We start from the raw sequence: 22,645 nt of genomic DNA, 5'->3' as shown, positions 1-22,645 counted from the left end.
TCAATGACAAAAGCTATATCAGTTGTAGACCAGCAAGCAAAACCCTTAGGAGGTAGGATGTGATGTTTAGTGGAGAAATTTGGGTCTGGGGAAGAAATACGGTTTCAGGAATACAATATGGTCAGTGCTTTGGAACACATTATAAATGGAAAAAAGAAATGTGACAGACAGTACCTAATCACAGAATACATAAAATATTTCATACTGCAATTTAGAAGGCTCTGCCAGTTCTGCCAGTGACCCTGTGGCCAATAAGCCCATTAATAAATTGGCCATCAGTGTGAACTCAACCCTGAGCTCCTGCAGTAATTAATGAATGAAAGTTGATCTGGATAAGAGTGTGATTGAAACGGACCACAGAGGAGTGGTCTACTGCTGTTCTTACTTCAGCACAGTTAGTTTAGACCACATGCAGCACTACACACCCACACATAGAGGGTGTCATAAAAATATAAATATATTTGTTCATGAATATTTTATTATGCATCAGCAACAACAACTTGAAAGAAGAGCCCTGTTGCTGAAAACGGCAGGGTTCACAATGTGTATGAATTTCACTTGCTAAGCCCAGTGCTACTGACTACTGGTTGTTACTTTACATATTTTAGTCCCATGGTATTCTGGTATGCCAGTCTCCCCAGTTTTACCAATTCTTTTTTTGTTTTTGCATTGCATTGATTATATATATATATATATATATATACACACACACACACACACACACACACACACACACAAACCGGATTCCAAAAAAGTTGGGACACTAAACAAATCGTGAATTGTGCATTGATGTGGAGGTGCCATATGTGAACATTTTATTCAGAATAGAACATAAATCATGAAACCAAAGTTTTAAAATGAGAAAATGTATCATTTTAAGAGAAAAATATGTTGATTCAGAATTTCAACAAATGCCCAAAAAGTTGGGACAAGGACATCGTGTCACCACTGTGTGGCATCTCCCCTTCTTCTTACAACACTCAACAGACGTCTGGGGACCAAGGAGACCAGTTTCTCAAGTTTAGAAATAGGAATGTTCTCCCATTCTTGTCTAATACAGGCCTCTAACTGTTCAATTGTCTTGGGTCTTCTTTGTCGCACCTTCCTCTTTATGATGCACCAAATGTTCTCTATAGGTGAAAGATCTGGACTGCAGACTGGCCATTTCAGTACCCGGATCCTTCTCCTACACAGCCATAATGTTGTGATTGATGCAGAATGTGGTCTTCCCTGATAGATGATGACGTCTGGATGCGAGCATATGTTGTTCTAGAACCTGAATATATTTTTCTGCATTGATGGTGCCTTTCCAGACATGCAAGCTGCCCATGCCACACGCACTCATGCAACCCCATACCACCAGAGATGCATATCCCAGATTTCCAAAAAGAACTTCGAATCGTGACTCACCTGACCACAGAACAGTCTTCCATTTTTCCACACTCCATTTTAAATGATCCCTGGCCCATTGAAAACGCCTGAGCCTGTGGATCTTGCTTAGAAATGGCTTCTTCTTTGCACTGTAGAGTTTAAGTGGATTGTGTTCAGTGACAATGGTTTCTGGAAATATTCCTGAGCCCATTCTGTGATTTCCTTTACAGTAGCATTCCTGGTTGTGGTGCAGTGTCGTTTAAGGGCCCGGAGATCCAGTATGGTTTTACGGCCTTGACCCTTATGCACAGAGATTGTTCCAGATTCTCTGAATCTTCGGATGATGTTATGCACAGTTGATGATGATAGATGCAAAGTCTTTGCAATTTTTCGCTGGGTAACATCTTTCTGATATTGCTCCACTATCTTTCTGCGCAACATTGTGGGAATTGGTGATCCTAGACCCATCTTGGCTTCTGGGAGACTTCCACTCTGAGAAGCTCTTTTTATACCCAATCATGTTGCCAATTGACCTAATTAGTGTTAATTGGTCTTCCAGCTCTTCGTTATACTCAAATTTACTTTTTTGCTACTTGTCTTAACTTTTTTGGGATTAACAAAATTTGAATCAACATAACAATCAGGGAACATTACACAGGATGAACATGAAACTCCGGTCCGAAAGCATGACAATGTGTTTAGGTATAAATAATATTGCTGATGGAGAATAAATTTGTTTGTACCTACAATGAAGCAAAATTAAGTAATACAAATGCTACTTTTTTATATTATCAAATATATATTTTGCTCAATTGAACTACTGTATATAATTCTGTAATTTTAATTACTTTTGTTATGTTTCTTTTCTTCTATATTCCCCTTTGGCTCTCAGCGGATGGCTTGTTTTTCCTATTCGTCTCGTCTAGTCTATTGTCTTATACTTTGAGAGACTCTCCCAGACCTTCTCTCTGAACAAGGAAATCATGTATTTGATCAACTGGTCTCTCAAAGCAATTGACACCATTTTCTCGAAGTTGCGCGGGAACCTGAGTGCCCTGCTTGTACGTATGTGGCTGGCTACACAATGGAAGGATGGGAGAGAGGGAGCGTTGTTGTGTCTGGCAGACATCTACATATTCTGAACCATGATTACAGGACTTTTGCTGATTGGACAAGGCATTGCCCTGGTTTATCAAAGATTGAACAAAACCCCACCAGGCTGGCCGGATTGATTGATGGAGTGGGCAGAGCTATGACTATTGATCGCAAACTGGTCAAGATCATGGAAAGGCTTGTGGCTTTGCAGAGAATTTTGGACGGAGCAGACCCAAGACCTTAGAACAGCTGTGAAATTGCAGCTTTTTTGCCCAGAAACCCAAACAGTCCTTTCCTATCTGCATTTGGCTCCCACTCCCCTGGACCACGAGGCAGACTCTCTCCATTCATTTCCCAATCCCAAGAACACCTGGATACACACACACATCCACTCATCGCACCCCACGCCGCCGCTATGTTTGGGGGCTTTTTTTTCTTCCCATATCCTCTATTTTCCTGACCTGTCTACCCCCTATATAATGTTTGTGTATATCTATGGTCGTGGTGATGGCCAGTGTTTTGCTGGTACTTGTGACTACTGACATGGTATATTGCAACAGCAAGTGTTCATCCTCATTCATCATAATATTCCACATTCTGGGCTTCATGAATCCTGATGTTTTCATCAGATTCAATTTACTTTACCATGGCCATGTCTGGACGGTAGCCAAACTGAAAAAATGCAAGGAAATGTATGTATTTCTCTTATTTTTCACTTTTCCACCCTCACTGAGTACAGGCAAGTTCATTAATTGAGATGTATTTTCTATGCTAATGCTAAATGCCAAGCCATGTTTCTGACAGTTTGACAGTAATGTCTTCTTTTCTATGTGATATAAAGCACATGCTAGAGCACAACTGATTAATTCCTCCTGTCTGCCACCTCCAACTTTCTGCGTGATTAGAAGTATTCTCAATGTGTCACTCTTATTCACTTTATTCTAAAGGTCACTCTGACGTGATCTTAATTAGGAAAACAAAGCAAAGCACATTACATCAGATTAGGGCGAACTTTTCATCAAAAATCCTTTCTTGAGGTTGTGTTGCTTTTAATTGCAGTGTCCTCTCATCATCAATTACAATACATGTGAGGACATATTATGAAAAATGAAGCCAGCGGATGACCATCTGCTCTTTATTTTAGGTAATTGTTACATAATTGAAAGCAACCTGTTGCATTCTGTTACAAATGAGCACAAACACATTGTTCTAGATTTCCATGTGAGAGTGGGGGTTAAAGGAATAACACAATAAGCAACCCGTTTGCGCAGTATTGTGCTGGTGTTGTGCTATCATTAGCTTACTCAGGTGGTCAGTCAGTAATGGATTTGGGTTCTCCTGAGGCGTGAATTAGGGGTTTGGGCTTAGTGATTTTCAGTGATTTATAGTCACTCTGCTACAGACCCTGAGTTCTGATCCAAACCTTGTACCTTCTCTTCATCGTCCATTTTCACCTTTAACCAACCACCTATTCCTCTCCAACTATCTCTTACAGGCTAAAGAAAAATTATTCTCACTGCAGAGGCTCTGTTACCAGCAATCTCATCTACTCCCTATTGCCATCTTCTTCTCAAACAAGGGTGGTAGGTGGGCTCTGGAACTGCCAGTCTGCTGTTAATAAAGCTGACTTCATCTCTGCCACTCACCACTCCCTCAACGTCTTGCAATTAACCAAGACTTGGAAATCCCCTCAAAAGACAGCCATGCATGCTGCTCTCTATTCTGCGTATGCCTTCTCCCACACTCCTAGAAAAACTGGGAGAGGTGGGGGTACTGGTCTCAAAATTGGTTATTCACAACAATGCCTCAAATGCATCTTAATATCTCTTAATTTGAGTTCCATGGGAACTCCCGGGAACCTTAATTGATGAATTTAACAGCAGTTTTCTGTATCTTATTGAAATTTTACACTTTCCAACCTCTGATATATTCTGACTCCTTACCACTGGAAACGGCTACTAACTCTCTCTTCTCTCCACTTTCCCTTTCTATGGATCACCTCTGTGCACAATCTTTCAAACACAAAAGAAATCACAGCTTGACTCAGATCTGTTGTATTATCAAAATCTTCTATGCAAATTCTCCACTAACCTAACCTCTGCTAAAATTGCTTTCTACAGAGCAAAACAGGAAACCCCCACATACCCCTGCTAACCAATGAAGATTTTTCCAACTTCTTCACATGTATGATCTCCACGACTACGACACTGATCCTGCAGATATCAACAAGTACTGACTAGAATCTCTTCTCTAATGTCTTTCTAAAGTCCTTGAGCACTATGTCTACAATCAGCTATTAGTCTCAGAACAACCTTGTGTATCCCAACCAGTCTGCATGGGATGGGTTTGCTTCCTGGCTTGATAAGTGGTCTTACCTAGTGAGTTGAAAAGGGTCCACTTCTGCTTTACACAGACTCCACTGGCATTCCACAGGGCTCAGTTCTTGACATAAGTTAACCTACCACTGCTATGCCAATGATGCACATGTTCTCTTCTCAGACAAGAGAAGAATTCCATTAATGACCTATTCACAGCCCAAAAGTGGCACCGGTCATGGCTGCCCACTTCTCACTCAGGGTGATGGGATAAATGCAGAGGACAAATTTCACTGTGTGCTGTGCTGCTGTGTATCACATGTGACAATCACTTCACTTTATACTTTATAAAAGTGACTGTTTGGTGTGCTGTGTCATCTATAGGCATCATTGGGCCATACATTTTGAAAAGAGTCACAGGAGTCACAGTTACTGTGAATTCTAATCAATATTGTGACATTGTGCAGAATTTAGATGATTCGTGCTTCACTTTTTGTTTGAGGTTGCACTACAGATTCTCAACAGGGCTTAGGTCTGGAGACATGCTTGGTCAGTCCAGCACCTTCACCCTCAGTTTCTTTAGCAAGGCGGTGTTCGTATTGTGTTTTTATTATGTTGGAGTACTGCCCTGTGGCCCAGAGGATCAAGTTCTGCATTCATTCATGGTTCCCTCAATGAACTGTAGCACCCCAAACTGTGAAACTCCCACCATTATGCTTTACTGTAAGCAAGAAACACTTGTCTTTTTACTCCTCACCTAGTCGCCATCACACACGCTTGACATCATCTGAACCAAATAACTTGGTCTCATCATACCACAGGACATGGTTTCAGTAGTTCATGTCCTTAGTCTTAGTCTGCCAACTGTTTGAGGGCTTTCTTGTGCATCTTCTTCACAAGTCACTTCCTTCTGGGATGACTGCCATTTTTATGCAGTGTGCAGCATATGGTCTGTACCCCTCAACCCTTCAATCTTTGCAGCCATGCTGGCAGCACTTATACGTCTATTTTCAGAAGACAACCTCTGGATATTTCTCTGATCAGGTGCTCTCAATTCTTTGGTGGACCATGATGAGGCCTGTTCTCAGGGGGACATGTCCTGTTAAACTGCTGTATGGTCTTGACCACTGTGCTGTATCTCAGTTTCAATTTCTTACAGCCTAGGCCATCTTTTGTAGAGCAACAGATCTTTTTTTCAGATGCTCAGAGAGTTCTTTGTCATGATGTGCCGTTTTGAACTACAGTGACCAGTATGATAGTGTGTTTTTAGTTTTTTTGAGGCGTCAGCAAATTTACACTGTTATACATACTGCACACTGACTACTTTACATTTTATCATTACATTTTATAGGAAGACACCAGCAATTCTCATTCGGTTTCCATAGATTTTGAGTTAAAAAACTAAGAGCCCTGATAAGGCCTAACTTGTCAAGAATAAAACATGCTAGGAAATTAAGACGAAAGAAATTTTGTGCACAAAAAATGTTTATGAGTGTGTGTGCATGTTCGTGTGTTAGTGTTAGACTCGTTTGAAATACTTTTTAAACTAGTGGGTTTTCAAATGTTTCTTAAAGGTGGTAGTAGTCGCTAGTCGAATACAGCAGGGCAAGTTGTTCCACCAGCCAGGGACAACAAAGGAGAATATAGCCGATTGGGACCCCCTGAAGAGGGAGTTTTTAATCTCCAAAATAACATTATTCTACTCTTTCAGTCTCTTGGAAAGGTGAGTTGAACTTCACACGAGTCGATTGAGACAAAATCTCCCTAAACTTATAATGCAAAAACATGGCCAATGCAATAAAGTGCAATAACATAAAATGTGGGAGGAAATCCAGCTCTGCCTCCTGTCTCAAAAACAAACTGCTCCAGTCCCAGCAGTAAACCCTCCAAGGTTAACAAAATAAATAAATATACAGTAAAATGTAGCTGTGTGTTGTGTAGATATTTGAGTCTCTTTGTTCCTTGTCCTCTATTGGGAGAGGTTTTGAGGTGAAAGGTAAACAGGAATATGTTGTGTAAGTTAATACTGAATGTTCAATCACTGCTGTTTGGCGTTTTATATGTAAAACTGCAGCAATCCAAATTTTATGTGCCTAATCATATCTATTGCATATTTAACGTGCCTATAGGAATATATTTCCCTATCTCAAGACTTCAAAGGAAAATGCAAAAAGCACGCACACACACACACTGAACCTCATTCACACTCAGCAGAGAAAAAATATTGTCAGGTATATCTGTGCAGCATCTCGCTTAGAAGTAAAGTCAGTTCAGTGTGCTCTCACAGTCTGCAGTGAGTCATGCCTATCAGTGGGATAATCCTTTAAATGAAGCGTCGCTCTCTTTTTCCAGTTCAGAAGACATTTTGTCAGAGCGGCGATGTCAGTGAGATTGACTTTCCCTGTTTTATTTTCACGGTTCAGTCCCATCCATCGCTTCCTGTATATATTTTCTAGAACTATGTCCATTCCGGATAAAAAGAGGGAGTGTGAGATGCTGACAATTCTCAGAACCAAGGGCGTTACACTGGTTTATAACAAGTCTTTGCTGTGAAATCAAACATTACATTGTTACATCATGGACACGACATCACTGGCTACTTTAAGTAGCATAATTTTTGGATTTAAAAATAAAAGAGGTTAGAACATTAACAACTCCTATTCTCCAGTCCGCTCTCAAATAGGCTCTGTCATCACACAATCACATTTTCTTACCCAGTAAACCATTATATAAAAAAAAGATAGTAAAAAACAAATAGAATCTTCATGGAACAAAACTTCTTGAGATGTGATGCTTTCAACAAGACAGTGGAAAACCATTTTTTTTTGTGGTTAGAGCAATTTTCAAAGCCCCCCTAAACATCTCAGGGAGGACTTTCAGGGGAGCCTGCATCCTTCTCAGGGGAGCCGAGCTACCATTAAATCCCACTTGCCTTCAGGGAGTCAGGACTTTCAGTAGATTCATTTCAACACCAGTGGCCTGATTCAGGGGTTCCATTATGGCCCACAAACACGGCCTACCCAATTATTAATTTCTTTCCAAACATGGCTGTTGCCCCATAGAAAACTGCAGTATAAGGAAAACACTTTTAAATCGAGTACTCCTACAGTGTGAAATAAATTACAAATAACATGATTATTTTATTCTTCATTTAAAGCCGTAATTTGCACTGTACTCTTCAGAACTGCTTTTCTCCCTTTTTTATTATCCTCGGTTATGCCATGGTCACTTACCGAAAATAAAGGACTTCTCAGGGTAGCACGCTAATTCTGAACAGTGATTCAACATGGCAGGAATAGTTGTGCATTACACGGTTTTGATACACAGCCACCAGCCAATCAAAAGTGTCGGCTGCCACTATGTACATTTTATGAGAATTCTCGGAGAATGCTCGGTACAGAAAATGTGGAATGCAACAGCAGAGAGACAAGCCTCTCCTGTGTATGCTACGGGTTTAACATGCATCATGTCTGCCGTTCAAAGGCAGTGCATCACCTGCAGACTGCAGTCAATAAAGACCCTGGCAGGGTACAAGAGGAATTAGTCATGCTGAATTTTAAAGTAGGTTACTAGCACTCAATAAAAAGCTTCTGAGCATGGTGGCCTTATCGAGAGCAAGCAGGTATCTCATGGAAAAGGTGGAGAGAGAGAGAGAAAAAAATTCTGCCGTCTGGGGCCGTCGCTCTTGAGATTTCTCTGGTAATCCTCTGCAGCTGAGAGGCAGGTATAGGATATCTGCCCTGCTCACATGCTCGGTGCAGGCCTGAGAAGGCTGACATTCTGAGATTCCTGATAGCCCGGCGCTAAGGCCTCACCTTTCCTCTTTTCGGCAACCGCAGACAGCTTTTATCACTTAATACTTGTAATCTTACATGGATTCTGCCCAACAGCCATGGAAATCATACAAGTTGCATGATTTGTGCTAATGAAAATGCAGAATCACACTATTGTCCGGAGCTGGAATCTAGGTCTAGGCAAAAGCATTGATGTGGGAATGATTCCCGCATCTATGTTAAATGTACAGTACAGGCCAAAGGTTTGGACACACCTTCTCATTCAATGTGTTTTATATATTTTCATGACCATTTACATTGGTAGATTCTCACTGAAGGCATGAAAACGTTGAATGAACACATGTGGAGTTATGTACATAACAAAAAGTGGAGATCTGACCTCCACAGTCACCGGACCTGAACTCAATCGAGATGGTTTGGGGTGAGCTGGACCGCAGAGTGAAGGCAAAGGGGCCAACAAGTGCTAAACACCTCTGGGAACTCCTTCAAGACAGTTGGAAACCCATTTCAGGTGACGACCTTGAAGCTCATCGATAGAATGCCAAGAGTGTGCAAAACAGTAATCAGAGCAAAGGGCGGCTATTTTGAAGAAACTAGAATATAAAACATGTTTTCAGTTATTTCACCTTTTTTTGTACATAACTCCACATGTGTTCATTCATAGTTTTGATGCCTTCAGTGAGAATCTACCAATGTAAATGGTCATGAAAATGAAGAAAACACATTGGTGTGTCCAAACTTTTGACCTGTACTGTGTGTGCATGTGTTCATTTGGCATACGCTGATTTGCATATTTCTCTCACTCACGAGAAAACTTTGCGCTTGCACAGTTGTGATTGAACCTGATCTATTGAGGGCACATCCAGATGGGCATCATCTAAACAATACTCACGTTGAGACATCATCTGCCAAAAGAAATATCGTCCCTCACCTGTATAGGTATGACACTCAGCCCTCCAGATACTATAAACAGCCTTCCGTGCTCAAGTATCCCTCCCCTTGTGTGAATAAAGATTATCTTTCATCACAGGAAAACTCTGGGAATACGCTTACATGCATGAGCCAAAACCAACATCACCATACGGAAACTCTAAATAAATGGGAGAAAATAAATTAACCAACATTTGCGCAAAGCGCCAAGGCGGTGTGAAGGCTATTAAAAGAAATGACTTAATTTTTCAAACTTTCCAAAGAACGCCTAATTGCCCTGATACTGGCAGAATCACACACATGTCATCTATCAACTTGGCTGTTATTAATGACTTAATTTCTAGAAAATAATGACAATTGCTTGGTTCCATGTCATGGGAAAGGTTATTATTATTTTATTTCTAAGAAACTGTAAGGGTTTGTTCAAAAGGACGTGGAGTTTTAAGAACGTAAAAAGGCTTTATGAGTCAGCAGATAAAGAATGAAAAATGGATTAAACAGTTGTCCTTGTGTGAGACGTACCCATCCAAAGAGACTTTTGTGAATATACAATGGAGTAAACACCGTTACAGACATGCATTGCACATTGACAGTTATTTTTTTGCCTTTGTAGAAAAATAATGGAATTATTTTCTTATGGAACAAATGTTGGAACAATTTGGGAGAATTGATGAGAATGTGTAAAAGGGTTTGCTTCTCAGCCCCTACTTAAAACACACTTCACAGATGATTTGTGATATTGGTCACATTGGTGACAAAGTAGTTTCTCTTTTATTCTTTAATCATTGAGTATTAATAAGGTGAGGTTAGAAAATACAAATACCCTACTGCATAAAAAAGCCATCCAGGCTTAAGAGTTTCTTTCAGTTAAAATGAACACCCAAGTAAATAACAGATACTGTCACGATTGGGTTCACCTGGAAACTCATCTGGCAACCCAACCACCTTCAGATCAAAGCATAATCATTATTTATTGCAGTTATATTTATTACAATCCATACATTAACCATGACAAAATACCATCACGAAAACAAAACAAAATGTCAAAAATGTATTTTTTAATTGTGTCAAATCTTGATAATAACATAATGGCGTTATGTCTGGGTAAAATGTTTTTAGTGATCATATAAAATTAAACTATGGAAGAAAATGTTAGTAAAACCCATGGGGCTCTGAAATAATTTTAATAAAAAACACTAGAATATTGGTTTCCTATTCAGTATGTGAATGAGTGCATTATAAATGGACTGGGATTACTGGTGCAGGTTGAGTTCCCAGAACAGACAATAAAAATTCCCACTGACCCAGTACTGGGGTGACCAGTGTTATCATATGCCCAGTATTCTCATGCATAAAAAATCAATAGGCAATCTTACCTCCCGGCAAGGGTGTGTTTACAATGTGTTTATTGCATTATTTTTAAAGCAAAAGATCAATAAAATTGAAAAAAGAAATAAAACATTGAATGTAACACGTGTCGGCCACATAAAGTCCATAGGAACAATGATGTACTATTCAATATGTGAATTATACATTTTGAAGGCACTAAGATTGTATAGAATATAGGTGCAGGCTTTGACCAACATTTTCTAAGCAAGTAGGGTTAGAGCAAATCATATCATATATACCCGATACTTATGATTTGTCTTACATTCTCTTACATGAAAATCAATAGGCAGCCTTACCGCGCAGGAGGGCTGTGCTCGAAGCACAGTAGCCTAGGACACTGCATTGGGTTCAAAAGTATTGGTTGGAGTGCTAAATAAATGAAAAGCATATCATGCACACGCTCAGAGTCAGCTGAAATCTGTCATGAATGCAAAAAATTGCTGTCAGCAAAGGCAGTTTTGTGGTAATCCCTGTTAGGTGAAAACCATTTTTCTTTTCTTTTTTTTTTTCATTTGTCCCTTTTGATAACCAAAGATATTTATCGTACATTTTAAAAAATGCATTCAAAGTGTAAGGACACACTGTAAAAAATGTCCGTAAATTTAACAGTAAAATACCGTATAAATGCTACAGGATACAACCGTATTCCTGAAAACATGGGATAACCGTAGAATTTACAGTGCAAAACCGTAATCAGTTTTACAGAGTAAGACCTTACATTTAACAGTTAAAAACATACGAAAATACGGTTTATTGCAGGAAAATTAACAATATACTGTATTATCCATTACAGAAAAGACATGAATTTCATGTTTTTTACATGTGCAAAAATGTGTTTTTGGAACATTCTTGTGTGAAACCCATGGCATCACATGTGAAAACCCATGAGATAACATGATGTTATTAAACCTGCTTGTGTTGATTTCAGTCAATGCTCTCTAAAAAATGTCATATTCATGCCTTGAGTTTTTTGTAATCTGTACACATTGGAAATGTATAAGTAGTTACTTTACTTTACTTTACTTTATTTAGCAGACGCTTTTATCCAAAGCGACTTACAAGAGGAAGACACCAGCAATTCTCGTTCGATTTCAATAGATTTCTATAGTAGTTGTTATCATAAAATATTGTATTGTAGTGTTTTAAAGAACCACTCCACTCCTCTGGACTGGAAACGTTCTTAGGGTGTACTCACACTAGGCACGGTTGCCGAGTACGAGTCTGGCCTGCACTCACATATGCTTTCAGCACGCTTACGTCATTATGGTGGGCGGGGTTTCAGGAGAAACAGGAAGAGCGGCGTTCTCGCTGATCGCATTCGGTTGGCTAGATGGTTTGATGCCGTCGACAGCGTAATACCATTGGAATTTATCTTTTTCATCTGCAGAGCTGCCAGATTTAAGGTGCATCCCACACCTTTAAATACTGTGCCTGCAGTTTTTTAACCTTGTCTCGGCACTGCTCGGTGGTTCTTTGGTATCCCCGATGAAGAAGATAATCCCGTATTTTGCAAAACATATCGGAGTTTTTATGCGTTTTGTCCACCTGTTGTTGTATGCTCTAATCTGCCCAAATTTCCAACAAACATTGCACCTTTCCCTTTCCCCGCCATGTTGGTTTTGGAACGTCGCAAAAACGTGACATCACGCGTACTGTTCCGTTGTGTTTTGTGTGGTACTGTAAATTGTGTGTTTTGATAGGTATGTCCTGTCTGTGTCCAGTGTATTGTTTTGCTGTAATTAGCAGTGGTTTTACTTTTTAAGGGTGTGTGAAACGAAATCTGAAATTCTACGCTCTGTTTTGTCTCTGCTCTCAGGAATTAGTTGAAAGTATTTGAAAGATAACCGTTAAGCATCGTCCAATCATGATAAAATTGCGCCTTGGCCAAAGAATTTGATTGGCTGAGCTCTCATTGGCGCGGAGCGTTTGCGTTTCAGCACGTCGGCAGTGGACAAGTGGCGAACGATTATTGCATTGACTGAGCAGAACTACAAACTGGTGGGAATGTGAAGTAATATAAATGTGTCTGGGCAAATTGGTAAGTTGAATTAAATCGTTTGAAGAAGTGTGTGGTTTTAAACACGAGTAGCATGTACCCTGTTTGTGGCGCATGAATATATCTTCGCAGCGCATGTAAAATTTGCAAGCACGATGTGAAACAGCATTTAGGTTGTTAAGTTAAAGGGACTCTTTTGTGCATAATATCATAATATCGGTGGATTCACAGAAAATTTCAGTTTTTCTGAATATTTCTGCAGGTATTGCCGGATAACACGAACAGATTTTCAAACAGATCCAAATGCATGTGGACCTCAGCGCACTCCTGAAAACTACAAATCTGCAGTAGACATTTTACAGTCTGAAGAACAACAAAACGTTGAAGGTATAATATCTGACTCAATTTTTAATTCATTAAATTACTTCAATGTTTGTGTGCCTGGCCTGCCACCTTGTTTAGGCCATGACATTTTTGAGGGTATCCTTTCCTATGATTTAGGCCTTTACCTGAAGTACTTCATAAAGTAGAAAAAGTGGTTCACTTATTCAATTCTGAATAGACTCATTAAGAAATTTAAGTACAGTGGCTCTGATGCGTTGAGTAAGCTATGTGCAGTAAACTCCAATGGAGTAAAGCTTTCTGGTCAGGCTATTCAGAACTGGAATTTTCTAAGACTTCTTCCTGTGATCATGTGTGACAAGGTGAAAGAGCCCACAGATGATGTTTGGCAGTTGACCCTTCAGCTAAAAGACATTGTGGAGCTCATTTGTGCACAGAAAATTTCATTGCCAGAGGTTGCGTACCTTGACGTTCTTATCCAAGAATATCTTGCTTGTAGATTTTCTTTCTTTCCAGGACATAGGTTAAAGCCTAAGCATCACTACTTGCGACATTACCCTGCACTGATTTTAAAGTTTGGTCCTTTGATCAGGTTGTGGACAATGCGCTTTGAAAGTAAGCACAGTTACTTTAAAAGATGTGCTAGGAACTTAAAGAATTTCAAAAACCTGTGCTCCGCTCTCTCTGAAAGGCATCAAATGTACCAGGCCTATCTGTCAGAAGGGTCAACGTGTGATCTAAGTTTGAGGGAAAAAAACAGCACTGCATTTTACCCAGAGCTGTATGGTGATTCTGTTAAAGATGCAGTAAGGCAGTTTGGATTTACAGAGAATACCAACGTCCCAGCAGAAGTAATGTACTGGGGTATGTTATACAAAACATTTTTTGGTTAATTTATAATTTATGTGAATTATTATTTTGGTTGTCTTTCAGAAATGGGTGATTCAGAGCTAAACACTTTAAACATCAGCAATGCCATTGATGCTGTATTACCTGAACTCTCAATCGCAACTAAAAAATCTCTTGAGGACACCTTAAAGTCACTTGGAGTGGAGTCCCCAGAAGATTCAAGCCAGGAAATTTATTTCTGTTCTAAAGGAGACCAGTAAGTCCAAGTATTTGTTTCCATTACAAAAAAGGGATGGTTTAATATTAAAATGAAAATTCTGATTGTTCCAAAATGTGTATACATTTCTTTGTTCTGCTAAACACAAAGGAAGATATTTGGAAGAATGTCAGTAACCAAGCAGATCTCATTCCCATTTACTGCCTGTTTGGTTACTGGCTTTCTTACAAATATCTTCCTTTGTGTTTAGCAGAACAAATAAATGCATACATGTTTGGAACAATCTGGGAGTGAGAAAGGATGACAGAATTTTCATTTTTGGGTGAACTATCCCTGTAATGGTCAGACATAATTATTACTTTTGTTACCTAAAAGTAGCAGTTTTGTTTTTTTGTTGTTATTTTTGGTTATTTGTTCTGTTTAATACATTTTATTTTAACAGTGAGGCAAAATATTAGTATGTCCGTTAAAGTAACTGTACAACTGTAAAAAGTTTGTCTGTAATTTACTTACTATCTTGTCATTCTAAATGAACACCTGGTTTTGAATAACAATAGGGCAACAAACTATTCCTGGTCCAACTAAGTACGTACCTATGTCTCTTTTTTTTTTTACAGCACAAATTTCTGAAAGAGGAAGTGAAGGTTCTCATGAAATCTACATACTACAGTCAACGAAAAGATATCAACAAAGGAACAGACATGAAAACCCTTACTAAAGAGTGGCCATTTTTGTTTCAGGAAAGTGGAATGGAAGTGCACTTTAAAGACCTCACAGGGATATCACTTAAAGAGATCTTCCTAAACAGCATTGACACAAAGGGAAACAGGCTGTTGAACTTCATGAGGAATGTTTGTGCAACCAGGAACAAGCGTGTCTTACGGGCTGTCACAAAACTTCAAGTTTTGAGAGGACAGACAAATGGTTGATTCTTCTACTTCTCAAAATTCTTGACTTGATTCTTCTACTTCTCTCCTATTTTGATGAGAAAGAGGCGCTCCTTCTTCATTATGTAGAAGAGACAAGCCTTGAAAAGGATGAAGAGTTGGGAAACTTGCCTGTGACCCCTTGCATCATTGTCTGTGGTAAGTTTAAGTTTTATTCATATACAGTAACACCCTCAAAGCTTTAATGATTAAATGTTTATCTATAAAGTTGAGTTTATATATTTTACCAGTGGTGGTCTGTGCCTCCTCTTCTGGAAAGACACCTGCTTAACCCTCAACTCTGATTTCACAATAATATTAAGTGAGTATCTAGCAAACACAAGTGTCAATTTTATCATGAACCCTATGTGAAATAGTTTTTCAGTGCAGTACAAAATAAACTGCAATTTGTCTAACAGTCATATTTGCAAATACTCTATTACCTTGCTACATGTACATAACTTCATTGCATTGAAATGTATCCACAGGACCCTCCTGATATGCTGCTGATCGATTCATGCTCAGTGTGGACCGCAAGATTGTGAATGATGACATCACTACATTCATCGCTGCTGTTAGCCTAATGTTCGGCAGTTATTACTGTTTCAACATTCACTACCCTACTGAATTGGCATCAGTGCTTGAATTTTTGCAAAGGTATGTAGAGACACCTAGGAGGGTAGGTTCACTTTATAGTACCTCACAAAAGTGAGTACATTCCTTACATTTCATTATTTTATCTTCTTAAGGGACAATACTGTAGAAATAAAATATGGGTATATTTTAGAGTAGTCAGTGTGGTGTTTGTATTGCAGTATATATGTTCGGTCCACTGAAAATAACTTTACATACATACATTAATATCAAAATAGCTGGCAACAAAAGTGAGTACACCTTATGTTTTACCAGATTTATGTTGTTTAACCATGCAAAGCCACATGTCCTCTTTATCATGTTCATGTTTTTGTCTGCTTGACAGGACCATACAAGTTTGTGTATCTTGTTTTGGAGCAGTTAAAATTTGGTGCTTTTAGTACGATTTTCTCATACCATTGAATGTTCAACATGGCACCTTATAGCAGAGAACTCTCTGAGGATTTGAGAATTAAAATTGTTGTTCTCCACAAAGATGGCCTAGGCTGTGAGATTATTTTCAGGCTTCCGAGTGTAACCCACCTTGCAAAACCTCTGTATGACCCTGACAACTGTACTGTAAATCGGTGTCAGATTGTTACCAATATTATAGCCTTGCTCATCTTTGTGGAGAGCAACAATTGTAATTCTCAAATCATCAAAGAGTTCTTTGCTCTAAGGTGCCATGTTTAACATCCAGTGGTTGGTATGAGATAATTGGACTCAAATAACCAAATTTTAACTGCTCTAATACAAGATACACAAATTTGTATGGTCCTGTCAAGCAGGCAAAAACATTAACATGATGAATAGGACATGTGGCTTTGCATGGTTAAACAACATACATCTGGTAAAACATAAGGTGTACTCACTTTTGTTGCCAGCTATTTTGACAATAATGGCTGTATGTTAAGTTATTTTCAGAGGGCAGGAAATCTATATTGCTATACAAACAGCACATTGACCGCTCTAAAAATATATCCATATTTCATTTCTATAGTATTGTCCCTTAAGAAAATATACTAAAATAATTGCTGAAATGTGAGGGGTGTACTCACTTTTGTGAGACTGTGTATGTGGCTCCATTTACAGAGGTTTTCAATGTTGTTTTTTCTTTTCAAGGTGTTTTTTCATCATCAATCCTGAAAAGGGCACAAAGGTGGTGGAAAAGAAGAACAAAAAACAACTCCCAGTGAACCCAAGAGTCTTCACCTTAATCTCTGACCTTTCGGATTACAAGTGGCGAGAGACATTGTAAATGGCCTGCAAAGGTGCCCAGCAACTTGTGTTGTTCCTTGTTCTGCTTTAGTAGTTATTAATGTAAATGTTCAACTTAAACTTTACCTATCTAACTAAAGTGTCAGTTAGATAGCGGAATCTAAATTTTAAATGCATAGTCTTGACCGATTTCTTGTCTGATTTTAAGACTGATCTTAAGCCATTGTATACTTATGATAAAACACAAGAACAGAAAAAAAACACTAATGTTTAAATGCCTGCCAGTCTTTATTAAAAATACTTGGGACCACACTGATGTGTAAGTTTTTATTAGATTTTGATGGGTTTTGATGATTTGACTTACAAGTTACATTGCTATTTTACCTTTATCTCTTCTTGCTCCCAGCTAATGTGATAAAATGGTGCTTTCATAGAATTGCTGAATGAATTCACTTATGTTCAGTTTATTTATATTAAAAATAATTCAACAGCATTTACATATTTAATGTTTTTTCCTTAGTTTAAATAGTTTTCTGTCTGCTTTGTGAAATAATTATAGGTTTTAACGTATTTATTACAACATAAACCTATAATTTAGACAGTTCTGAGCTGTAAAAAATATGGTAACAAGCCGTAATTATTACAACAAAAACCTTTAAATTAGACAGTTCTGAACTGTAAAAAACATGGCCATGAACCGTAAATATTACAATGTAAACCCTGGAATTTGACGGGTCTAATTTTTTTTTATAGCAAAATAAATGTTAATTAGACGGTTATAAACCGTAAAAAAAAACAATTAAAATCCGTAAAATATACAGTACAGTTAGTGCAATCCTGTAAAACCAATAACGTTGCTACCGTATTTTTCACGGTAAAGTTCTGGCAACCACAGCTGCCGGTTTTTTACCGTAAAATTTACGGTTTATTTTTTACAGTGCATCTACACTTGTACACTAAAGGCTGGTGTTACTGCCTTGTTTCTGCTTAGCCTCATTCGGACAACCATCACCTGCACCCACTCATTTTGGGGTCCCAGTCCGCTGGTTTATGTTTAATGTGCTCTGTGTAATGAAACAATGCTTCACCCCACACTTGGTCTTCGCCATGGCTGTGAAGTTAGCTAATGCTTACTTGCTGTCTTTACATGTGATCAGAAACATTCTGAGTGTGCAACTGTGAGAGCCCTGCACCTTCCTCCATCTGGTTTCACTTCTTTAAAGGAGTACCTGCACCAGTGTTCCGGGTCCGGTCCATCCATCTGTTATTGTCATTGTGTGTCTGTGGTATGAGTGTCCCTGTAACTACTGATTGTATGTTGCTCTGGATAAATGTAATTTATCCACTTCATAATTTGAAGCAGCGTGGTTAAGACAGAAGTGACTGTAGTGTTTTTCCCCAATAAAACATTAGCCACAAAATGGTTTTAGGCTTTTAAGAAGGATTCCTTCATTGTTCAAGCAACTTTCTTGATTAAATGTATGTGCATGTGTCAGGATTGCCTGCAGCTGGGCTCCACACCGGAATCCAATCCTGACGCCCCATAAATGCCGGAAGTTTCCGCCCGTTCGGGGTCGCTGGCATTTTCGTGAACTCTCTGCACGAACTTGACCTTGTTTAGTTTTATGTGTTTTGAGTTCTGGCAATCGCCACACGCCTACGGGTTTGTTTCAGTTCTTGATTTATGTTAAACTGTTTTCGGCCACCGCGCCATTGTTTATTTGTATTTCTTTATTGTTTGTTATAATAAAACCCCCTTCCCAGTATGTCAAACCTCTGCGCTTCCTTCCCTCGTAAGTCCGTAGTCGTGACAGAATGCCAGCGACCCCCCCAAAAGCGCAGAGGTAAAAAGCAGAGGAGAAGAAACGCCGCGAAGGACGCAGCCCGGCGCGGCGAACGCGGACGGCAGGGGAGAGACGCGCCGCCCGTTCTGGTGGAGCGTTTTCTCCCCGAGAAGCCGTGGTACGCGGCGCCGCGTGATGACGTCACCCCCGGGAAACTCCGCGAAACCCGGAAGCGACAACGTCGGCGGGTGAGTGGGCGGAGCGAGGACGTTGGCGTCGGCAGCAGCGAGGAAGTGACGTGGGCAGCGAGCGCAGAAGATGCGACCCCCACGATCTTCGCCATGTCGAGCCAAGAACTCTGCGCTCTGCTGGCAAGGCTCCCCGTGGACTGGGACGACACGGACGACGACGAGAGCACGGGAGACGAGAGTTGGGCTCCGCCCATCGCGCCAGTCTGCGATCGTCGCAAGGTCCGTGGGGACCCACGTCACTTCCAGGGGGGTGAGAAGCGGCAACAACAACGGCGGCGTTCCTCCAGCGAGGAGGTGGGCAGCCTCCAGCCCGAATGGCCAGAGTACTGCCCATGGGAGCTTATCGCGCCATGGGTCCAGGATGTCCGCAGGGTGGACGACCCTTGGAGTCACCGGTGGGAGGACACGGATGACGAAAGCGATGATGACGTGGATTTTCGGTGGGCGGTCGGTGCCGGGATGGCTCCGCCCAGCGTGCGCGTCCGAGATCATTGCGGCGTCCGTGATGACCCATGTGACTTCCGGGGGTACGAGGTTGACACGGACGACGACCAGGATGACGCCGTTTGGGCAGTCGGTGCCGGGATGGCTCCGCCCATCGCGCCCATCCAGGATCGTCACGAGGTCCGTGGAGACCCACGTCCTTCCCAGCAGTGTGAGGAAAGCTGGTGGAAGAGGGCGACGGGAGGTCGCCAGCCAGCAACTGCGCTGCCGGGACTGCCTCGCAGGGAATCCTCCATTCCTGCTCCAGTCGCCGACCCGCCTTCCCTCTGCCCGGACGTTCCCCAGCAAAATGGCAGCGCAGCACCAGCGCCCACACCTGCTGGAGAAGACGTCCACCCCCCTCCACACCACACACCTACCACCATCTCCAGCGACGTGCCCAGCCCCGTGTGGGACAGCCCAATTGTCCCGGGACCCTTCAGTGGGGCAGCAGACACAGACGAGATCACTACCATCCTCACGTGTCTGACTGGATCAGCATGGGGCTGGAGCACAACCCTCTGGCAGCAGGGAGAGACAGACAGGAGTTTTCGGGACTTCCAACAGAGACTGAGGGCGGAGTTTGATCGGCCTGAGCCAGGGATCGAACTCTGCCCCTCCACCACATCCAGTGCCAGTCAGGATCCGGGGCAAGAAGACCCAGCACTGGTGGGCGACGAGAAGGTCGCTCCTCCCGAGATCCTGACTGTGCCCCCTGAGGAGGTCCCGGAGAGCCCAGAGAGGGAGCCAGACGACCCTCTCTTCTGTCTGTCTCTGTCTGTGTGTGTCTGTGTGGCATATGTGTCCGTATGTCGCCCCCACTTCCCCTCTTTGTGTCCACCAGATGGCGACCCAGCCGCGGAGCCGGACCCCAGGGAGGAGGTTCCTGACCCGAATGTGCTGGTCCAAGGCGAGGTGGACAAGCCCCAAGGTACCCCTAAGTCCAGCCGGGGGGGGTGCTCCCCCAAAGAATTTTTTTAAGGGGGTGCAGTTCGGGTTGGGGACTCCTCCTGAGGGGAGGGGAGGTGGGGAAGCGATGGAGCTGGGTCCTCCGGTAGCCAGTGAGGAGGGCGGGCCAGGCATGGGCCTGCGTCTGCCTCCAGAGGGGTGGAGCGCCATAGAGCCCCCGGGTAGGCATGAGGACCCAGCTGGGACAGGCAGGAAGAGGGCCTGCTTGTCCCAACGGACGCAGAAGGGGCTAGCCGGATGGTCTGGCAATGCCCCCCCCTTGGCACCAGGGCCGTGCAGCGAGAGGGGCTGCATAGTCCCAGAAGGCACCAGCCTGGGGTGCCTGGAACAGTCGCCTGGGACAATCTCCCTGCGCGGTGCAGGGGGTGACACAAGACGTGTCAGAGGGGACATGTGGAGACAGGGCCCACACGTACCCAGATGGATCGGCCCTGATTATTGTGTGCAGGTACGGGAGTCCGGGGCCACCATGCGGGACCACGCCGGGGAGCCAGGCCGAGGGTCCGGGGCCGCCATGCGGGACCACGCCGGGGAGCCAGGCCGAGGGTCCGGGGCCGCCATGCGGGACCACACCGGGGAGCCAGGCCGAGGGTCCGGGGCCGCCAAGCGGGACCACGCCGGGGAGCCAGGCCGAGGCACCGGGGCCGCCACGCCTGACCACGCTGGGGAGCCAGGCTGAGGGACCGGGGCCGCCACGCCTGACCACGCCGGGGAGCCAGCCCGAGGGACCGGGTCCTCCAAGGGAGGATACAGCAGGGCAGGAGCCCTGTGGTTGCCGCCGTCCGCCCCGCCGCCTCCACTGATGGTACTGTTGGGGCTCCGAGGACGTAGCCCTTGGAGGGGGGGCTCTGTCAGGATTGCCTGCAGCTGGGCTCCACACCGGAATCCAATCCTGACGCCCCATAAATGCCGGAAGTTTCCGCCCGTTCGGGGTCGCTGGCATTTTCGTGAACTCTCTGCACGAACTTGACCTTGTTTAGTTTTATGTGTTTTGAGTTCTGGCAATCGCCACACGCCTACGGGTTTGTTTCAGTTCTTGATTTATGTTAAACTGTTTTCGGCCACCGCGCCATTGTTTATTTGTATTTCTTTATTGTTTGTTATAATAAAACCCCCTTCCCAGTATGTCAAACCTCTGCGCTTCCTTCCCTCGTAAGTCCGTAGTCGTGACAGCATGTGTAGGGAGAGTGTGGAACTTGCTTTAATTGAACAGGGGTTCAAGTTCTAAACAGTTGGGATTTCAACTGTGTGTTTGAAAGAACTTTTTTTTTTTTTTTAAAGGAATCATTGTGGCACACAGTTAATCACTGTCAGTTAATATAAGGGAAGGGTATCAACATCTTTCAATGTGCTCTGCTGAATTTTCCAGGATTTAATAGTGTTGGTCACATTCACAACATGCAGGTATAGCTGAAATAGACTCCAACACTATTTGCAGTGAATTATTTAAAATGAAATGACATTTTTAGCTGAGAAACTAAATGCTACCATAATGGTTTAATTGCATAAGCGGAGAGGCTGGCAGGAAGTGTGCTGCACTAGCCTCTACATGAGATGACCATTCCCTGGGCTAAGGAGTGTTGCTAAGGCCTATAAATGCCTCAGATATTGTGAATAACCTACCAGAAGGAAAGGCTGCAGCAGTTGGGTCTGGGATTGATAGGTAGGTGTCAATCAACAGCCTATAGGCAATTTTCCATATATATTATAAGAATACATAGAATATAACTCTATGTGTATATACTATATATACATAGTATATAGTATTATACATATGTAACTATGTATATACTCTATGTATAAACTAATATAACTCTATGTGCGATACTCAGTGGCACCTTGGGATTCAAACTGGCACCCTTCCAATTACGGATCTGTTTCCTTACTCGCTAGACTTCCACTGCCCCACCTAACTAGAGTAATACTAGTTTAAATAAGCATGTTATTGTGTCCAGATTAGGGATGTTGAAATAAATCAAGCAATGCGATGCAGACGTAGTTGACTCTGCATCAATTTTCTTAACTCTCATCTTGCTGACGTATTTGAAAACATAATGTGAAGCAATTTAGAAAAATTCTGTGG

At 42.0% G+C, this 22,645-nt stretch overlaps 1 long non-coding RNA gene across 2 annotated transcripts; it reads left to right on the top strand.

Moving 5' to 3' along the window:
- Positions 1-12,206: 12,206 nt before the first annotated feature.
- LOC114784529 (uncharacterized) lies at positions 12,207-17,387 on the top strand. Of its 2 annotated transcripts, XR_003748873.1 has the most exons (7): positions 12,207-12,932; positions 13,153-13,277; positions 14,166-14,337; positions 14,916-15,383; positions 15,476-15,546; positions 15,713-15,881; positions 16,980-17,387. It is a non-coding gene; the product is annotated as an uncharacterized LOC114784529 (long non-coding RNA). The 2 variants fall into 2 exon arrangements; XR_003748872.1 differs by having other exon boundaries at positions 12,207-13,277.
- Positions 17,388-22,645: the final 5,258 nt, after the last annotated feature.

Source organism: Denticeps clupeoides, chromosome 2, assembly GCF_900700375.1.
Source record: "Denticeps clupeoides chromosome 2, fDenClu1.1, whole genome shotgun sequence".
In the NCBI taxonomy this organism is placed as follows: Eukaryota; Metazoa; Chordata; class Actinopteri; order Clupeiformes; family Denticipitidae; genus Denticeps; species Denticeps clupeoides.
Note: the sequence above shows the minus strand (reverse complement) of the source record. Positions and strands in the feature narration are given on the sequence as shown.